This window comes from Alligator sinensis, unplaced genomic scaffold (genome assembly GCF_000455745.1).
Source record: "Alligator sinensis unplaced genomic scaffold, ASM45574v1 scaffold40_1, whole genome shotgun sequence".
In the NCBI taxonomy this organism is placed as follows: Eukaryota; Metazoa; Chordata; order Crocodylia; family Alligatoridae; genus Alligator; species Alligator sinensis.
Window position 1 is genome coordinate 173,909 of NW_005842595.1, and position 11,812 is coordinate 185,720.

Below are 11,812 nucleotides of genomic sequence, written 5' to 3' on the forward strand. Positions count from 1 at the left end.
CTACAATTCTCAATTTAAGTCCTGGACCTAACATTCCCAGGCCCACTTTAAGGGACTGAAAAGTGAATTCGATAACTGTCCACGGTCATAGCAGGACAGTATATGCAGACCACAGAACTGCAAAGGGGGCATAAGCATATGGATGGTATAATAAGATAGCTATACAACAGCATCTAAGCCGGTAGGTCATCTTCTATCTGTACATTATGCTTTTCCAGAACAACAGATAGACATTCTCCTCTTACAAACACAAAATGGAGGGGAACGTAAGCCTCACTGGAATATTAAGTAACAGAAACGATTGTGAGTTATGCCTATGACTTACCACCAGCATCCAGGGCTAACATCTTGTAACTTTCCAGACAGGCAAGCTTGTGATCAACTTGTCCAAGCTTCTGCTCCTGAACTGAGCCTTGCGGTCAGTTCTTTGTGTAACAAAGATCTCTAAGAAAGCACACTGTAAGACCCAGCACCAGCAGCTGCACCACAGAAAATACCCTGATAGCATGCATATACACAAGGAACAACACTGACCAAGACAGAACACAGAGAAACCGCACAGCAGATGGAGGCAATGTCCATCCTTCAAACACCAACTACTTTATCTTTCTACTTGTCACACACAGGCAGTCTCCAACTGATTATTTGTCAACATCTTCATCCCAACACAGATTCGCTTAGCCTTATGCTTTCCCATAGGCAGTCTCTCACTGCAATAATATGGTTTACTTTAGGGCGGGGTAGGCAACCCCCAGCACGTGCGCCAGAGTGTGGCATGTGAAGGCATTTTGCTTGGCATGCATGCCTCTGTGTGGGTGGAGGGGAAGGGGCTGGGGCTATACGGCCACAACATGGATCAGGCCCCTCGTGGCTCCCCCACCATCTACCCTTGGCACACCAACATCTTACAAGTTGAAGTTGCAGGTGTTTTTGGCACTCTGCCCAAAAACATTGATGACCCCTGCTTTAGGGTAAAGTACACAAAAAGAACAGGAGCAAAACATCCATTGGAGCATCCAATGTGCTTCTGCCTTCTGTAATAGTATACTGTTGTGATGGGTGCCCCAGAAAGCAATAGAAGACTGACACTGACATGCCACAGCAGGTCTGAAAACAAAGAGCTGCTGTCTCTGCTGACCAGCAGCATTATTACGAAGAAAATGAAAACACAGCAGTTTTGAGTCACATACACCAGAAAGAAGAGTTAACAGCAGCACTGCAGTCAGCAAGTGTCTCAGCTGAAAAGCTCTTTGGGACATCAGTTCAACATGGTGTCAAACTGCTGTTAGGCATAATTAGAAGGGCCCAACAGGAAAGTCAGTACAAATACGAATTTACTTGATTTTTATCTTGGGTATTGGCAGGATTGTGCTGTATGCCTGTATACAGGTAAACACAATGCAAGGTCATTTACTAAAATCAGCCAATTCTGTACAGCCTGTTACTGTAAATGAGACTGCATTTTTCCGAGCATGGAGCTTTTTTTCAGAAAGAGAGAAATGTAACAGCAGTCATTGTGGATCAGGTCAGGATGTCTTCTCTAATATCTTGTCTCTGACACAAGTGAAGAAGGTGCAAGGAGCCCACCCAGGGAATTACAAACCAACTTGCCCACAAGAGAAGTCTGTCTTACACAATCTGTACTCATTTTCACTTTCGTTTCAAGCAGGGTGGGACAATACAAGAAATGAAAGCTTGTACGTTACATAAGCTTTCCCCACTCAAGATAACAAGAGAGGACAGATGACCTGTTCAGTTTTCCTTTTGTGCTTTGTCATCCTCCTCTTATTTTCTTTTTTCTGCATTGATCATTACCATCTTCTCAGTTCATTGTTTCTCCAGTATTATCCACTGAGAAATAAAACAACATGTCTCTTAGGAACTAGGCTGCCTACTCACATGCTCCAAGGTGGGGAGTGGGTTGTTATAATTACAGCGGCTCCCCGACAGCCACTCTAATTAAAATGGCTCACTGTCATGTGTATTAAGTCCCTGCATGTTTCAAAATGGTTGCAGGATGCTTTATCTAAAGCTCATTTGATGAGGTTTAGATGAAGTGTTCCTGTGACCATTTTGAAATGTGCAGGGCTTAATAAAAATAAGCCTCATTAGGGCAATTCAGCACTAGTTCAGGATGCTGAACTTGTTCCAGATGAAGTCTCATGAATAAGTACTATCTCCCTGCAGGAGATGCAAATACCTGCCCCTTTTCCGAAAGCAATTTTCTAGTGCGCCAGCCCCTCCCTCACTGTTTCTGCCTGTGGTTAGCACAGTTGCCTGCTTTGTTGGCTATAGTTAGGAGATGCCTGCTGTCAGCCCTGATCTATATTTATCAAAAGGAAGAGATACGCTGTGTTCACTTCCCCTTCAGTCTGCCTTGCGCAAGCAAAATAATTTTTCTTGTTTGTGGTTAGAAGCTATGTGATCATCATCTTGATATATTGAGTACTGACACTAATAAATCAGAAAGGGTAGATTTGTACCTTATCAACTAACTAAACCAGAGATGCACACGCTTTTGTAAGCAGCTTATTAATTAATCAACCAATCAACCACAATTTTCTTCCCCCTCATAATTTTTATTCATAAAGAACGAATCGAAGGAATTACTAAGAAAAGGAAACTAAGAATAAACCAGTCACTACTGAACATGCTTCAAGGATACAATGGATTCTTAGTCCATTACCTGGACTACCTTTTATAACCTGCAATGGGTTAACTGTTTTTTATCCCCGTCAATCTCTTCAACTCACCTGCTCTTCTCTCAGCAGGACCCTCTACTTTCCCCTCCCTTGCCCTATCCTTCGCATTTAAATGACCTTATTCTTTTCTATGTAGTATTCCTGCTCTCTGAAAACCCATTTGTATAAGTGGGCTGTAACCATAGGTGCCAAGTACATGGAGGCCCAAGGGCCCTGGTTTCCCTCAGGAAGACAGTCGGGTGACCACCTATCCCCAATTGGGTGGAACCAGGACAGTCCCAAATCAGGTCCTAGGCTGCATGACTCCAGGATAGCATTTCTCCTGAATTCCCAGTAGCCTACAGGGATCTGGATTTTGCATTCACTGCAGGAAAATGTGGGAAACGCTGGGTTTCCCTTTGCAGGCTGGCAGAGTTCCAACCTGCACAGGGCTGTGGGGAGCAGGATGCAGGGAACGCTACATGCATGTGTGCTTGTGCACACATGCACACGGCAGGGAATACAGCCCCAGGCAGTGGTGGTGAGCAGCCCCCCACAGCTGACTGCAGATAAGTCTGTAGGGGAGGCAAACTGAGGCTCGCATGGTGAGGGAGGGAGTAGGGCAGAGGCTGGGCCTGGGGGTGCTGCCCAGCCAGGGCAGTGCATGGGGCCCAGAGCCAGGGTGGGAAGCACGACAGGCCCATGGATGGCTCATCCAGGGGGTAGGGGGGCCAGCTCCCCACCCCTGCAAGCATTCCCTGGGAGAAGGGCACGTGCTCCCCATATTTGTGCAAGGGGTATATGCAAGCTGCTTGCTGTGGGCTCAGGAATCCCCACTCTGCTGCACTCCCCCGGGGAGCACCACACTGGCCATGCTGCCATAGCAAAGTGTCCTTTGCCTGTCCAGAAGTAGCAGGGGAGGTGGCATGGAGTTATGCCCCCTGCTGCTGCCAGGCAGGCAGGGGTCACCTCGTCATGGAAGTGTAGCCAGTGCAGGACTCCCAGCGAGCCCGCAGCTGTCCCCACCTCCCTATAGGTTCCGCTAGACTCTGTTCTGGCTGTATCACTGGGGGGGCATCATCTTAGCCCCTCCCCACCCCCTTCCCCTGGGCAAAAATAAAAGTCAAGACCTATGGCTGTAACTTAGAAAAACTCAAGTTAGGCTAGAAGACACCACACTACCCTGCCTTCTGCCGAATGTTCCTAATTGTTTAGTTCAAGTAGAGAACTCCAGCTTTTAACACACTTACATACAGTATGAATCTGAAGTGTATGAGACAAGTTTTTGTGCTAACTACAACAACTGTGTTATACAGAGCATGATTTATAGTGGGACCAAACAAGACCATTTATTGCAAAACTGCAGGCTTTAGTGAAACCCTAGTAAAGGCACTGATTGATTGGAGGGTTATTTCCCATGGAAACAGTGAGGCCATGAAATCCTGCTAAACTCCCTTTAGGGAGTTTGTGTGAATCATCTTCTCAGACTGGAGGGGCCTGGGAAATCTTGGAGTGGAGATGGTGTCAAGTCTCTGAGCCTCACAGATCTAGACAATCCAAGAGGATTATTTCTGTAAATAATGCCTCTTCATGTGGTTCAGTAGCTGCTTTCCAGCGGGACCCGCTGTCATTAGCATGTCTCCCTGAGGTTGTTCAACAGTACAATGGCCACTGCAACAGGCAAGCCTGCTTAACACTATGCTAGACTTCTCCAAGGAAATCCTTGGTGTGAACAGAATCTATCCTGCAGCTGGTAACCTGCTGCTCTTCTTGCCTTTTAATCTCTTCTCTAGACCTTCTCCTCAAGCCCCACAAAATACCTTTTGCTTGGAGCAGCCGTACTTTCTATCCTTTTATGACCTAAACAAGAGGGCCACAATTAGGGCCCTATGACATAAACAGTGGTGACCAGGTTGCAAGCAGTCGTGTGCCTTCAGATTTAGCTCCATTAATGACGTGCTGCTTCTAAAAGACTGCCAACTCCTGAATTACAGCACAATTCTAAAAACAATTTAACAGTGGCTTTTCAGTTAACCATTCAAAATAAAGATCATTAAAATAATCTTGAAGTCAGCATTATGCTGACTACATTGCATGTGCATCCAGGTTTGCACCTTAATTTGTTAAAGTCATACTTCGCACTAACAAACCAGAAACTTTGGCTAATCTTTATTTGGTAATTAAGCATAATGATTAGAATCCATTCTTGTTAAACAATGCGATCTCATCATAAGGGAAAGGATGGCTGAGCGTACAGTAAGCATTTTGAATTGCCAGAAGATATAACTGTGTTTGTGTCCCCCTTGCTTCATTCATTCTTTTAAGGAATTGTTTTGGCACCTATTCCCAGCCAGATGACAACAAGGGAACAGAGACCCCAAGGTAAAAAAGTGAAAGGAAACGCCAAATTACCTGTGTTGTTTTAGCTCCACCGTGTGGCAAGAGTGATAAAATAGAAAATGAAAAAAAATGCTGCCTTTAGTCAGTACTCTGCATGTGCTGCCGCCTTAAATGGATGGGAGACGGGCCACTTATTTAACAGAATTAAGAAAAAATGGGTTACAGTTCAAAACTAAATAATTCAAATGCATCCTCCTAACAGTGAAGATCAGCAGACACCCTCTGATAGAACCAAAATTGTAAACGCATTTTCAGTGATCACACATAATCAGGGGATCATCGAAAGCCACTTCCACATAGCGATCCCTGGTAATGTCTTGGATGGCCAAGATGTCCTGAATCAACAAAAACACCAAAGCACACAAAGATAAAGATACAGATACCATTTTTGTCATACAAAAGAAGACACACAATCAAATCGACTTCCCTAAGATAGCTTTTCACTGGTAAACCAGAGCCGATGTTCCAACATTTAAAAATGTTCTACTCATTTATTTATAATAAATATACAAATTCTCTCTCTCCCTCTAAAGCTAGTCAGATATATTAACAAGCCACAGGCAACTAACGGCTACTTCTCTAGATATTTACTGTTTGTTAATGATATGAATCCTTTGAGGTCTGTCATGGACTTTGTTATACAGGTATTGCAGAAACATTTCATACATCCATAATACTTTCCAAATGTTCTCTCTTTCATACCACTAGTATCTGGTTTTTGGAGTCTGCAAGCTTGGATGAAAATATTACAGCTTTTCAATCCACTCAATAGAACCCTCACAGAAATAAACCAGATGGGGATTATGGGTACATCCAGGCAAGCGTGGACAAAAAAAACCCACGCCAAAAAAAGTGGGGCAGTGCATGTGGCAGCAGCGCACGCCACCCAAAACTGGAGCCTGGCCAGCTGGAGCCATGTTCCGACTGCCAGCCAGGCTTCCTGCTGCAGAAGTGCTGCAACTGCAGCTTCCAAAGGCCCCGAGGTCAGGCTGCTCAGGCCAGCACAGCTGCTGGCCCCAGCCTCCTCTACCCCACATGGGGTAACCTGCCACATGCCAGAGGGTGCATGGCACAGGCATTTCCTGGGGACAAGTAGCAGCAGCACAAGTTGTGCTGCTGCTACTTGTCCCCCGGGGAAAAGCATGTTCCTGCTTGTCTGGAGGTGACTCTGTATGTTTTTTGGCAAGCTCCTTATTTAAAAGCCTAACTGCTATATGATTTAGTGCATTGCTCCTTACTGATACAGATGGACCAGACCAGTGACTTCCACTTTTTGTCTGCCACCCCTGGGAATTTTCCGCCCCCTACCCTTCAATTGCACAGCTCTCCCCTTGGCTCTTAGCCTTTACATGCTTGCTTCCTTCCTCAGACGTGATGAAAAGTATCTTGCATTTGAAAGCTTAACTTAATTCCAACCACGCAATTGGCTCAATAAAAGATATCACCTCCCAAAAATTCTTGTCTTTCATGTACAGTCTTTTTTTTTTAATCTAATCTCAGATCTGAGTTTTTCGAAGTGCTTGTTTAGTAAGACCTAAATATATTTTTATTAAACCCTCCCTAGCCTGTACTTTCCATATTTCAACTCCCATTATTCTCGATTAGCCAGCTGTTTGTATACTGGCTTCCTCCATAAACAAAACTGTTCTGATTCATTCAGCAGTTTCACAATCCAGCATCTGTGACCTGCAATGCTCAGCCCTTGCCAGTCCTAGAGCAAGGTTGACCAAAGAAGAGAAAAGCTTATATCACCACACAGCTTGACAGTGATTGGAAAAGAAATACAGAAAATCAAGATGATATAGTAGATGATGTTCAGAAAGATTTGCAGAACTGAACTCTTTTTACAGGATGACTTTTTTGTTTTTATTTAAAAAGTACCTAGCACAAAATGCAATACAGAGCAACATACAGTAGTGCAATTTCAAAGATAAACAGAAGTAGAATGAGGGGAAAAAAATACGAGCTATAAGCAAAGAAGAACCAGTATGTAAGTTTAAACAGTGCTTTGAAATTAGATGGATTGTGGATAAGGTAAAGAAATACAAGAAAGCTCTTCCTGATGGCAGAAATTGCCATTCCTCTCGACTGTGAGAAAGGATAGCAACGAAGTTAGTGATAGATGAAGTGGGATGAAAAATCAATAGCAAGTCACTCAATTCATCAGGTTATATAAAGTGTGCAGATAAGTCCCTTGAATTGTATGTACTGTCATCTTTGTTATGTATTGTATTATAAATGGACCTGGGGGTGTCACCTATCGTTCAGGTTGCCTGACACTTCCATTTAACTGCTTGCAGTGCATAATTCCAGGCCAAATCTCATAGGCCAAGTGCCTGCTTCTGGATGAATCTTTTTTTTCCCCTCCCCCTGTTGGGAGGATAGAGATGAAACAAACATAGTTCTGCTGTTTTGAAGAACAAGATTCGGTAACCGTTTCTTTGACAAACTAATGCCTCCATGCTCTAACAGAACCTGAAGGTTGCAAGTGGGGAGGGGGTGGTTACCTTGAGATCAGCAACGCGCCTTCTGGGGAGGTGCTGAAAATGAACTCAAATTTGGGCAAGTTTATCAAAAATCTCAGTTCACATAAGTGCAGCAGAGATGTGTGCGCTAATTTGGCAGATACATTACCTGTGATTCTTTGTGTACTGAACATGTTTTGTCTTCTCAGAACTTGAGAGCTATCCTCACAAAGCGAATGAGAGCGCTGCAGCCTGAGGCAACAGGCATTGAGCAGGATTTTCCCTGGAATTGTTGCTCAAAACCAAAAGCAGAGAGACTTTCTGCATTGTGCTATTAATGCTCTCACTGCACAGGGTTACCATGTTTCTGGTTCCAAAAAAGAGAACACTTGTTGGGGGGACACCTCACCTCACCTCCAAGCCTCACCCTCCATTACCAGTGTGCAGCCCCCCATCCCTGCTGCTGCCCCACTCCCAGCCCAGACCCCTGGCCCTGTTGGTGCCCCTCACTCCCAACCCACAGTCCCTCACCCCGCTGGGCTATTGCTGGTGCCCTTCAGTCCCAAACCTCAGCCCCCAGTTCTGCTGGTGCCCCTCACTCCCAACATGCAGCCCCCTGCTCCCCCCAGACCTGTTGGAAGGGGCCTCCAGCTGCCCCCATCACAACAGGGACAGCACCTCCAGCTCACATAGGCAGCAGTGGAGCAAGTCTGGCCCTGGCGCAGGCTGGAGGGAGGAGGGGATGTCTGTAGAACCCCCCCCCCAGCTGGGACTCCTGCGTGCTAGGCAGCCTGGCTATGCACCCTTTACTTCCCAGGCAGGATCTCCTGTGTGCCCTGCCCCTGTGAGCATGGGCACTGGGGCCAGTGCCACCAGTCCAACTGTGCAGCTCCCCACTGTCCTTGAAGGGCCCCCTAGCTCAATTTCCCCAGTGGAGGGGCTGGGGCCTCCCCCCACTCCTGGTCCTGTCCTCTGCTGCAGCCCTTATGCCCTGACACCATTCCCCAGCACTGGCAGGCACCCAGCCCCCTTTACACCCCCCCCACAACAGTCCCCAAGCCCTGGCCCTCCAACCCCACTCCCCATAGACTTACCTGCATGGAGCTGCTGGGGCTGCAGACACATGATGCCTCTGCCTCCAGTCACCCTCCTCCACTCCCACCAGCAGAGCAGAGCAACATCCTGGGCATTGTTCAGATTTTCAAAAAACACCTGGAGATTGGAGGACTCAACAAGAAGACCTGTCTGGGAAAACCTGGACATATGGTAACCCTACCACCGCAGGAACTCAGAGCCTTGGGGAAGAGTTGACATCCTGATTTGAATGAATAGGGGACAAGAGCTGGAGAAGTTTGGGATAAGGAGCTGGGATGCGAAGACTGAGTATGACCTGGCAGAGAGATGGGGGTGGAACTGGCTGGGAAATAGTACTCACCTTAAAGTGACTGGGAGTATACATAAGATGGGAAGCCAGGAGGGAGGAGGGCAGAGACTGGGAAAAGGAAGCAGGATGTAGGTGAGAAAGGGGCTAATTCGTGTATCAAAGAGAGGGAACAACAAATGGAGTAGGGATGAAGTTCTGTGACCAATACAGAATGACCTTCTATAGAGCGTGGAATGAAAACCGGCATTCTGGGGCACTTACACACATATGGAGAGTCTGCTCTGACACACTGGAAATCCAGCGCGTCAGAGCAGACTCGATTAATTAAGTCTGCTGGAACATGTCAATTAATGCTCTCTGGCAGCTTCACGTGTCACGTGTCTCCACACTGACAAGATGGCAGTGGTGCACTTTGAAATAAAACACGTTTGATGTGCTTCAAAGCACCCCATGGCCATTTTCTCAGGGTAGGGATGTGCTGCGCTGCTGATGCATGTGATATGCAGACACTTTTAATTACGCCCAGTGCCACATCGGGAGCACATGTAAAAATGCCCCCAGAGTCCTACCATTTCTCTGCTGTCAATCCACATGAAACCCATTGGTGTGTGTGCGTGCATGTTCCTTTTTTAGTGGTTGATCCTAGTGGAGGATGACAACCTACTATTTCTGTCACTTTATTAGCTCCAATGGCAGAGGACTCTGCCATTGATCCAAAGATTCCACCCTTACTGGTGACATATACAGGTGTTGATACAATGCCTTGTGATGCAGTTTGTATTTTAGTTTACTTTTTAAAAAACTAAGAAATTACACTATGTTAAAAGAATACCATTAGCGATGCCAAATCTAGCACTGCACTAAAAATTAGGCAATGCCAAAAATTGTGGTGGCCTGTCCAACTTTGAATTGCCCCCTTGTGCATGTGCATTCTGCAATTATTTAATTATGCAATTATTCACTATCTTTTCCACAAAACTTCTGTATCATTCAGTGTACAGGATGAAGCATGCACTAGGGCTGAATCAATATTGTGTAGTAAAGGAATACTGTTCTGCAAATGAGGTTGTACAGTTAAAAATGAGAAGACGTAAGTGAATAAAGCAGGGATTTTAGGAAGATCAAGAAATAAGGCAGCTGCATGCTCCTCTGGGGAACTGAATTCTTGCTTTGCCTTAACAAATAAGTTCCAGCATGATAACACCCGAGTTATTTAAATCAACCTTTTTAGAGATGGCTTGTGGTAGATGTTTCTCCTTGTTTCTGGGTGCCCAGCCCATTCACAGACCACCCCCCTCCCCCAAATCAATGTACATTTTTTATCTTAATTTACATCTCAGCACCTCATAGGTAAAACACTGGGATACAATACCAAACCTCTTTTCATAGCATGTTGTGAAAATAAAGTCAGTACATCTTGCAAAGTACTCAGGCACTACACTTATAAATACCATATAAAACCCAGGGTTCTTAGACCTGATAAAAAATGTTCAGAAGAACCTTTTTTCTGTCAGAAAACGTCAGTTTCCACTGCTATTTCCATTAAGTCTTGATCTCAACTAAATTCTGTTGAGAAGAAATCACAGAGGTATGATAAGATCAGAACATCCCAGTTTGGCCTATCAGAACACATTCTAATTTTTCATTCCAAAACCTTTTTATATTTTAAATAATGAAATAAATGAAATGCAAGATAAAATAAAGTAGAAATGAAAACAAAACATTTTGATTTGTTCTACACCAAATGTTTCCATTTACCTGAAACAGTTTTCTCTTCAAAACATTCAACAATTACATTTCATTATGATCCAGAACAAGAAAACTGAAATAACTGTTTCTAGCAAAATAGAAATTCGGGTTCCTGATCAAGTCTATAAAATATTACAGAGCTGATTGTTCAGTGAGAGAGCATTGTCCATTCTGTGTGCTGAATAGGACAGGGATTCTGTGGAAAAAAAGTAGTGGGATCGCATATTTGAATCTCAAACTTTTCAAAATCTTCCATACCATAATTGCCACATCTGCATAGGTAACATGGATCTCCAGAAACCCAGGCACCTCTGGGTGTAAACACTCTTTAGCCTGACAAAGAACAAAATGGTCTCTTAAGACTTTTTCTTTTTACACTGATCTTCCACTAGGCGACATGATCACAAACAGAATCTCCAGCTAGCTTGTCATGTTGATAGTAGCTGGCAGGAGATTGGGGGAAAGCATGAACTAAAAAAAACAAGGCCTTTGCCGGCTCACATTACAACATATTTTCAAGTGCCTGACTGCAGCATAACCCTTTATACAGCCTCATGGCTGACTTATTGTAATGGAAAGATATGCTTCTCTTAATACACATCCTCTTTTATTGTCTAAGTGAAAAACACATTAACTTTGAAAAGATCCCTCTCAGTACACACGGGTAGGGTAGTAACATTTAACAGAAAACCTTGCAAGTAAAGCTTGAAATTCACCCCAAAGAACTGTGGTCTGGGGAGATGTGTGGGAACAGTGACAAAAACTACATTAACATTGCCTAGCTAAGCTTTTCTATGCTACAAACAAAACCCATCTTTAGGGGAAAAAAAAGTCCAAGTGAGCTTCTGTGTGATACCACTGACATGCATAAACAGGGAAAGTTTTAAGGGGCCAAATAAGAGATTTTAACCGAGGAACCAGCCTGCAAACCAAAACTATTAATGGTGGTAGCTGTTACCCAAATAAGCTGAATTCTGAGCTGACAAATCCAGGGGTACATTCGACAACAGAAAGTACATTAACCTGATGTGATGCATATTTCAAGGGGGAAGAACAGTGTGTGTAGCAGAAAAGAATAGCTTCTCTTCCATATCTTCCCCTCTAATTAGTTAATTTTCCTGCTTCTCTCTTTC